The following is a 12318-nucleotide window of genomic DNA, read 5'->3' as shown; positions in this document are numbered from 1 at the left end:
ACGGGAAACAGCACTGACACACGCACCGGGAACACGGGAAACAGCACCGACACACACACCGGGAACACGGGAAACAGCACCGACACACACACCGGGAACACTGGAAACAGCACTGACACACGCACTGGGAACACGGGAAACAGCACCGACACACGCCGGGAACACGGGAAACAGCACCGACACACACACCGGGAACACGGGAAACAGCATCAACACACGCACCGGGAACACGGGAAACAGCACAGACACACGCACTGGGAACACGGGAAACTGCACAGACACACGCACTGGGAACACGGGAAACAGCATCGACACACACACTGGGAAACGGGAAACAGCATCGACACACACCGGGAACACGGGAAACAGCATCGACACACACACACCGGGAACACGGGAAACAGCATCAACACACACACCGGGAACACGGGAAACAGCACCGACACACACACCGGGAACACGGGAAACAGCACTGACACACACACCGGGAACACGGGAAACAGCATCAACACACACACCGGGAACACGGGAAACAGCACCGACACACACACCGGGAACACGGGAAACAGCATCAACACACACACCGGGAACACGGGAAACAGCGTCGACACACACACCGGGAACACGGGAAACAGCACCGACACACACACCGGGAACTCGGGAAACAGCACCGACACACGCACCGGGAACACGGGAAACAGCATCGACACACGCCGGGAACACGGGAAACAGCACTGACACATGCCGGGAACACGGGAAACATCACCGACATGCACAGGGAACACGGGAAACAGCACCGACACATGCACCGGGAACACGGGAAACAGCACCGACACACACACCGGGAACACGGGAAACAGCACCGACACACACACCGTGAACACGGGAAACAGCACCGACACACACACCGGGAACACGGGAAACAGCACCGACACACACAGGGAACACGGGAAACAGCACCGACACACACACCGGGAACACGGGAAACAGCATCCACACACGCACCGGGAACACGGGAAACAGCACCGACACACACACCGGGAACACGGGAAACAGCACCGACACACACACCGGAAACACGGGAAACAGCACCGACACACACACCGGGAACACGGGAAACAGCACCGACACACACACCGGGAACACGGGAAACAGCACCGACACACACACCGGGAACACGGGAAACAGCACCGACACACACCGGGAACACGGGAAACAGCGTCAACACACACACCGGGATCACGGGAAACAGCACCGACACACACACCGGGAACACGGGAAACAGCACCGACACACACACCGGGAACACGGGAAACAGCATCAACACACACACCGGGAACACGGGAAACAGCACCGACACACGCACCGGGAACACGGGAAACAGCACCGACACACACACCAGGAACACTGGAAACAGCACCGACACACACACCGGGAACACAGGAAACAGCACCGACACACACGGGGAACACGGGAAACAGCATCAACACACACACCGGGAACACTGGAAACAGCACTGACACACGCACCGGGAACACGGGAAACAGCACCGACACACGCCGGGAACACGGGAAACAGCACCGACACACACACCGGGAACACGGGAAACAGCATCAACACACGCACCGGGAACACGGGAAACAGCACCGACACACGCACTGGGAACACGGGAAACAGCACCGACACACGCACTGGGAACACGGGAAACAGCATCGACACACACACTGGGAAAAGGGAAACAGCATCGACACACACCGGGAACACGGGAAACAGCATCGACACAGACACACCGGGAACACGGGAAACAGCGTCAACACACACACCGGGATCACGGGAAACAGCACCGACACACACACCGGGAACACGGGAAACAGCACCGACACACACACCGGGAACACGGGAAACAGCATCAACACACACACCGGGAACACGGGAAACAGCACCGACACACACACCGGGAACACGGGAAACAGCATCAACACACACACCGGGAACACGGGAAACAGCGTCGACACACACCGGGAACACGGGAAACAGCACCGACACACACACCGGGAACTCGGGAAACAGCACCGACACACGCACCGGGAACACGGGAAACAGCATCGACACACGCCGGGAACACGGGAAACAGCACTGACACATGCCGGGAACACGGGAAACAGCACCGACACGCACAGGGAACACGGGAAACAGCACCGACACACGCACCTGGAACACGGGAAACAGCACCGACACATACCGGGAACACGGGAAACAGCACCGACACACACACCGGGAACACGGGAAACAGCACCGACACACGCACCGGGGACACGGGAAACAGCATCGACACACACCGGGAACACGGGAAACAGCACCGACACACGCCGGGAACACGGGAAACAGCACCGACACGCACTGGGAACACATGAAACAGCACCGACTCACACACCGGGAACATGGGAAACAGCACCGACACACACCGGGAACACGGGAAACAGCACCGACTCACACACCGGGAACACGGGAAACAGCACCGACACACGCACCGGGAACACGGGAAACAGCATTGACACACGCCGGGAACACGGGAAACAGCACCGACACATGCCGGGAACACGGGAAACAGCACCGACACGCACAGGGAACACGGGAAACAGCACCCACACACGCACCGGGAACACGGGAAACAGCATTGACACACGCACCGGGATCACGGGAAACAGCACCAACACACACACCGGGAACACGGGAAACAGCACCGACACACACAACGGGAACACGGGAAACAGCATCGACACACACACCAGGAACACTGGAAACAGCACCGACACACACACCTGGAACACGGGAAACAGCACCGACACACGCACAGGGAACACAGGAAACAGCACCGACACACACACCGGGAACACGGGAAACAGCATCAACACACACACCAGGAACACTGGAAACAGCATCAACACACACACCGGGATCACGGGAAACAGCACCGACACACACACCGGGAACACGGGAAACAGCACCGACACACACACCGGGAACACGGGAAACAGCATCAACACACGCACCGGGAACACGGGAAACAGCACCGACACACACACCGGGAACACGGGAAACAGCACCGACACACACACCGGGAACACGGGAAACAGCATCAACACACACACCAGGAACACTGGAAACAGCACCGACACACACACCTGGAACACGGGAAACAGCACCGACACACGCACCGGGAACACTGGAAACAGCACCGACACACACACCGGGAACACGGGAAACAGCACCGACACACACACCGGGAACACGGGAAACAGCATCAACACACGCACCGGGAACACGGGAAACAGCACCGACACTCACACCGGGAACACGGGAAACGGCACCGACACACACACCGGGAACACGGGAAACAGCACCGACACACACACCGGGAACACAGGAAACAGCACCGACACACAGCGGGAACACGGGAAAAAGCACCGACACACGCACCGGGAACACGGGAAACAGCACCGACACACACGGGGAACACGGGAAACAGCATCAACACACACACCGGGAACAGTGGAAACAGCACCGACACACACACCGGGAACACGGGAAACAGCACCGACACACGCCGGGAACACGGGAAACAGCACCGACACACACACCGGGAACACGGGAAACAGCATCAACACACGCACCGGGAACACGGGAAACAGCACCCACACACGCACTGGGAACACGGGAAACAGCACCGACACACGCACTGGGAACACGGGAAACAGCATCGACACACGCACTGGGAAACGGGAAACAGCATCGACACACACCGGTAACACTGGAAACAGCATCGACACACACACACCGGGAACACGGGAAACAGCGTCAACACACACACCGGGAACACGGGAAACAGCACCGACACACGCACCGGGAACACGGGAAACAGCACCGACACACACCGGGAACACGGGAAACAGCATCAACACACACACCGGGAACACGGGAAACAGCACCGACACACACACCGGGAACACGGGAAACAGCATCAACACACACACCGGGAACACGGGAAACAGCATCAACACACACACCGGGAACACGGGAAACAGCGTCGACACACACACCGGGAACACGGGAAACAGCGTCGACACACGCACCGGGAACACGGGAAACAGCATTGACACACGCACCGGGATCACGGGAAACAGCACCAACACACACACCGGGAACACGGGAAACAGCACCGACACACACAACGGGAACACGGGAAACAGCATCGACACACACACCAGGAACACTGGAAACAGCACCGACACACACACCTGGAACACGGGAAACAGCACCGACACACGCACAGGGAACACAGGAAACAGCACCGACACACACACCGGGAACACGGGAAACAGCATCAACACACACACCAGGAACACTGGAAACAGCATCAACACACTCACCGGGATCACGGGAAACAGCACCGACACACACACCGGGAACACGGGAAACAGCACCGACACACACACCGGGAACACGGGAAACAGCATCAACACACGCACCGGGAACACGGGAAACAGCACCGACACACACACCGGGAACACGGGAAACAGCACCGACACACACACCGGGAACACGGGAAACAGCATCAACACACACACCAGGAACACTGGAAACAGCACCGACACACACACCTGGAACACGGGAAACAGCACCGACACACGCACCGGGAACACTGGAAACAGCACCGACACACACACCGGGAACACGGGAAACAGCACCGACACACACACCGGGAACACGGGAAACAGCATCAACACACGCACCGGGAACACGGGAAACAGCACCGACACTCACACCGGGAACACGGGAAACGGCACCGACACACACACCGGGAACACGGGAAACAGCACCGACACACACACCGGGAACACAGGAAACAGCACCGACACACAGCGGGAACACGGGAAAAAGCACCGACACACGCACCGGGAACACGGGAAACAGCACCGACACACACGGGGAACACGGGAAACAGCATCAACACACACACCGGGAACAGTGGAAACAGCACCGACACACACACCGGGAACACGGGAAACAGCACCGACACACGCCGGGAACACGGGAAACAGCACCGACACACACACCGGGAACACGGGAAACAGCATCAACACACGCACCGGGAACACGGGAAACAGCACCCACACACGCACTGGGAACACGGGAAACAGCACCGACACACGCACTGGGAACACGGGAAACAGCATCGACACACGCACTGGGAAACGGGAAACAGCATCGACACACACCGGTAACACTGGAAACAGCATCGACACACACACACCGGGAACACGGGAAACAGCGTCAACACACACACCGGGAACACGGGAAACAGCACCGACACACGCACCGGGAACACGGGAAACAGCACCGACACACACCGGGAACACGGGAAACAGCATCAACACACACACCGGGAACACGGGAAACAGCACCGACACACACACCGGGAACACGGGAAACAGCATCAACACACACACCGGGAACACGGGAAACAGCATCAACACACACACCGGGAACACGGGAAACAGCGTCGACACACACACCGGGAACACGGGAAACAGCGTCGACACACACACCGGGAACACGGGAAACAGCACCGACACACACACCGGGAACTCGGGAAACAGCACCGACACACGCACCGGGAACACGGGAAACAGCATCGACACACGCCGGGAACACGGGAAACAGCACTGACACATGCTGGGAACACGGGAAACAGCACCGACACGCACAGGGAACACGGGAAACAGCACCGACACACGCACCGGGAACACGGGAAACAGCACCGACACACACACCGGGAACACGGGAAACAGCACCGACACACACACCGGGAACACGGGAAACAGCACCGACACACACACCGGGAACACGGGAAACAGCATCGACACACATCGGGAACACGGGAAACAGCACCGACACACACAGGGAACACGGGAAACAGCGCCGACACACGCACCGGGAACATGGGAAACAGCACCAACACACTCCGGGAACACGGGAAACAGCACCGACTCACACACCGGGAACACGGGAAACAGCACCGACACACGCACCGGGCACACGGGAAACAGCATTGACACACGCCGGGAACACGGGAAACAGCATCGACACACACCGGGAACACGGGAAACAGCACCGACACACGCCGGGAACACGGGAAACAGCACCGACACATGCCGGGAACACGGGAAACAGCACCGACACGCACAGGGAACACGGGAAACAGCACCGACACACGCACCGGGAACACGGGAAACAGCATTGACACACGCCGGGAACACGGGAAACAGCACCGACACATGCCGGGAACACGGGAAACAGCACCGACACGCACAGGGAACACGGGAAACAGCACCGACACACGCACCGAGAACACGGGAAACAGCACCGACACACACACCGGGAACACGGGAAACAGCATCAACACACACACCAGGAACACTGGAAACAGCACCGACACACACACCTGGAACACGGGAAACAGCACCGACACACACACCGGGAACACGGGAAACAGCACCGACACACACACCGGGAACACGGGAAACAGCACCGACACACACACCGGGAACACGGGAAACAGCACCGACACACACACCGGGAACACGGGAAACAGCATCAACACACGCACCGGGAACACGGGAAACAGCACCGACACACACACCGGGAACACGGGAAACAGCACCGACACACACACCGGGAACACGGGAAACAGCACCGACACACACACCGGGAACACGGGAAACAGCACCGACACACACACCGGGAACACAGGAAACAGCACCGACACACGCACCGGGAACACGGGAAACAGCACCGACACACACCGGGAACACGGGAAACAGCACCGACACACACAGGGAACACGGGAAACAGCACCGACACACGCACCGGGAACATGGGAAACAGCACCAACACACACCGGGAACACGGGAAACAGCACCGACACACACACCGGGAACACGGGAAACAGCATCAACACACGCACCGGGAACACGGGAAACAGCACCGACACACACACCGGGAACACGGGAAACAGCACCGACACACACACCGGGAACACGGGAAACAGCACCGACACACACACCGGGAACACGGGAAACAGCACCGACACACACACCGGGAACACAGGAAACAGCACCGACACACGCACCGGGAACACGGGAAACAGCACCGACACACACCGGGAACACGGGAAACAGCACCGACACACACAGGGAACACGGGAAACAGCACCGACACACGCACCGGGAACATGGGAAACAGCACCAACACACACCGGGAACACGGGAAACAGCACCGACTCACACACCGGGAACACGGGAAACAGCACTGACACACGCACCGGGAACACGGGAAACAGCATTGACACACGCCGGGAACACGGGAAACAGCATCGACACACACCGGGAACACGGGAAACAGCACCGACACGTGCCGGGAACACGGGAAACAGCACCGACACATGCCGGGAACACGGGAAACAGCACCGACACGCACAGGGAACACGGGAAACAGCACCGACACACGCACCGGGAACACGGGAAACAGCATTGACACACGCCGGGAACACGGGAAACAGCACCGACACATGCCGGGAACACGGGAAACAGCACCGACACGCACAGGGAACACGGGAAACAGCACCGACACACGCACCGGGAACACGGGAAACAGCACCGACACACACAGGGAACACAGGAAACAGCACCGACACACGCACCGGGAACATGGGAAACAGCACCAACACACACCGGGAACACGGGAAACAGCACCGACACACACAACGGGAACACGGGAAACAGCATCGACACACACACCAGGAACACTGGAAACAGCACCGACACACACACCTGGAACACGGGAAACAGCACCGACACCCGCACCGGGAACACAGGAAACAGCACCGACACACACACCGGGAACACGGGAAACAGCACCGACACACACACCGGGAACACGGGAAACAGCATCAACACACACACCAGGAACACTGGAAACAGCACCGACACACACACCTGGAACACGGGAAACAGCACCGACACACGCACCGGGAACACGGGAAACAGCACCGACACACACACCGGGAACACGGGAAACAGCACCGACACACACACCGGGAACACGGGAAACAGCACCGACACACGCTCCGGGAACACGGGAAACAGCATCAACACACGCACCGGGAACACGGGAAACAGCACCGACACTCACACCAGGAACACTGGAAACAGCACCGACACACACACCTGGAACACGGGAAACAGCACCGACACACACACCGGGAACACGGGAAACAGCACCGACACACACACCGGGAACACGGGAAACAGCACCGACACACACACCGGGAACACGGGAAACAGCACCGACACACACACCGGGAACACGGGAAACAGCATCAACACACGCACCGGGAACACGGGAAACAGCACCGACACACACACCGGGAACACGGGAAACAGCACCGACACACACACCGGGAACACGGGAAACAGCACCGACACACACACCGGGAACACGGGAAACAGCACCGACACACACACCGGGAACACAGGAAACAGCACCGACACACGCACCGGGAACACGGGAAACAGCACCGACACACACCGGGAACACGGGAAACAGCACCGACACACACAGGGAACACGGGAAACAGCACCGACACACGCACCGGGAACATGGGAAACAGCACCAACACACACCGGGAACACGGGAAACAGCACCGACACACACACCGGGAACACGGGAAACAGCATCAACACACGCACCGGGAACACGGGAAACAGCACCGACACACACACCGGGAACACGGGAAACAGCACCGACACACACACCGGGAACACGGGAAACAGCACCGACACACACACCGGGAACACGGGAAACAGCACCGACACACACACCGGGAACACAGGAAACAGCACCGACACACGCACCGGGAACACGGGAAACAGCACCGACACACACCGGGAACACGGGAAACAGCACCGACACACACAGGGAACACGGGAAACAGCACCGACACACGCACCGGGAACATGGGAAACAGCACCAACACACACCGGGAACACGGGAAACAGCATTGACACACGCCGGGAACACGGGAAACAGCATCGACACACACCGGGAACACGGGAAACAGCACCGACACGTGCCGGGAACACGGGAAACAGCACCGACACATGCCGGGAACACGGGAAACAGCACCGACACGCACAGGGAACACGGGAAACAGCACCGACACACGCACCGGGAACACGGGAAACAGCATTGACACACGCCGGGAACACGGGAAACAGCACCGACACATGCCGGGAACACGGGAAACAGCACCGACACGCACAGGGAACACGGGAAACAGCACCGACACACGCACCGGGAACACGGGAAACAGCACCGACACACACAGGGAACACGGGAAACAGCACCGACACACGCACCGGGAACATGGGAAACAGCACCAACACACACCGGGAACACGGGAAACAGCACCGACACACACAACGGGAACACGGGAAACAGCATCGACACACACACCAGGAACACTGGAAACAGCACCGACACACACACCTGGAACACGGGAAACAGCACCGACACCCGCACCGGGAACACAGGAAACAGCACCGACACACACACCGGGAACACGGGAAACAGCACCGACACACACACCGGGAACACGGGAAACAGCATCAACACACACACCAGGAACACTGGAAACAGCACCGACACACACACCTGGAACACGGGAAACAGCACCGACACACGCACCGGGAACACGGGAAACAGCACCGACACACACACCGGGAACACGGGAAACAGCACCGACACACACACCGGGAACACGGGAAACAGCACCGACACACGCTCCGGGAACACGGGAAACAGCATCGACACACGCACCGGGAACACGGGAAACAGCACCGACACTCACACCAGGAACACTGGAAACAGCACCGACACACGCACCGGGAACACGGGAAACAGCACCGACACACACACCGGGAACACGGGAAACAGCACCGACACACACACCGGGAACACGGGAAACAGCACCGACACACACACCGGGAACACGGGAAACAGCATCAACACACGCACCGGGAACACGGGAAACAGCACCGACACACACACCGGGAACACGGGAAACAGCACCGACACACACACCGGGAACACGGGAAACAGCACCGACACACACACCGGGAACACGGGAAACAGCACCGACACACACACCGGGAACACAGGAAACAGCACCGACACACGCACCGGGAACACGGGAAACAGCACCGACACACACCGGGAACACGGGAAACAGCACCGACACACACAGGGAACACGGGAAACAGCACCGACACACGCACCGGGAACATGGGAAACAGCACCAACACACACCGGGAACACGGGAAACAGCACCGACACACACACCGGGAACACGGGAAACAGCATCAACACACGCACCGGGAACACGGGAAACAGCACCGACACACACACCGGGAACACGGGAAACAGCACCGACACACACACCGGGAACACGGGAAACAGCACCGACACACACACCGGGAACACGGGAAACAGCACCGACACACACACCGGGAACACAGGAAACAGCACCGACACACGCACCGGGAACACGGGAAACAGCACCGACACACACCGGGAACACGGGAAACAGCACCGACACACACAGGGAACACGGGAAACAGCACCGACACACGCACCGGGAACATGGGAAACAGCACCAACACACACCGGGAACACGGGAAACAGCACTGACACACGCACCGGGAACACGGGAAACAGCATTGACACACGCCGGGAACACGGGAAACAGCATCGACACACACCGGGAACACGGGAAACAGCACCGACACGTGCCGGGAACACGGGAAACAGCACCGACACATGCCGGGAACACGGGAAACAGCACCGACACGCACAGGGAACACGGGAAACAGCACCGACACACGCACCGGGAACACGGGAAACAGCATTGACACACGCCGGGAACACGGGAAACAGCACCGACACATGCCGGGAACACGGGAAACAGCACCGACACGCACAGGGAACACGGGAAACAGCACCGACACACGCACCGGGAACACGGGAAACAGCACCGACACACACAGGGAACACGGGAAACAGCACCGACACACGCACCGGGAACATGGGAAACAGCACCAACACACACCGGGAACACGGGAAACAGCACCGACACACACAACGGGAACACGGGAAACAGCATCGACACACACACCAGGAACACTGGAAACAGCACCGACACACACACCTGGAACACGGGAAACAGCACCGACACCCGCACCGGGAACACAGGAAACAGCACCGACACACACACCGGGAACACGGGAAACAGCACCGACACACACACCGGGAACACGGGAAACAGCATCAACACACACACCAGGAACACTGGAAACAGCACCGACACACACACCTGGAACACGGGAAACAGCACCGACACACGCACCGGGAACACGGGAAACAGCACCGACACACACACCGGGAACACGGGAAACAGCACCGACACACACACCGGGAACACGGGAAACAGCACCGACACACGCTCCGGGAACACGGGAAACAGCATCAACACACGCACCGGGAACACGGGAAACAGCACCGACACTCACACCGGGAACACGGGAAACGGCACCGACACACACACCGGGAACACGGGAAACAGCACCGACACACACACCGGGAACACAGGAAACAGCACCGACACACAGCGGGAACACGGGAAACAGCACCGACACACGCACCGGGAACACGGGAAACAGCACCAACACACACACCGGGAACACGGGAAACAGCACCGACACACACACCGGGAACACTGGAAACAGCACCGACACACACGGGGAACACGGGAAACAGCATCAACACACACACCGGGAACACTGGAAACAGCACTGACACACACACCGGGAACACGGGAAACAGCACCGACACACGCCGGGAACACGGGAAACAGCACCGACACACACACCGGGAACACGGGAAACAGCATCAACACACGCACCGGGAACACGGGAAACAGCACCCACACACGCACTGGGAACACGGGAAACAGCACCGACACACGCATTGGGAACACGGGAAACAGCATCGACACACGCACTGGGAAACGGGAAACAGCATCGACACACACCGGGAACACGGGAAACAGCATCGACACACACACACCGGGAACACGGGAAACAGCGTCAACACACACACCGGGAACACGGGAAACAGCACCGACACACGCACCTGGAACAC

The sequence above is a fragment of the Mustelus asterias genome, chromosome 2 (genome assembly GCF_964213995.1).
Source record: "Mustelus asterias chromosome 2, sMusAst1.hap1.1, whole genome shotgun sequence".
NCBI lineage: Eukaryota > Metazoa > Chordata > Chondrichthyes > Carcharhiniformes > Triakidae > Mustelus > Mustelus asterias.
This window is presented reverse-complemented; position numbering follows the sequence as displayed.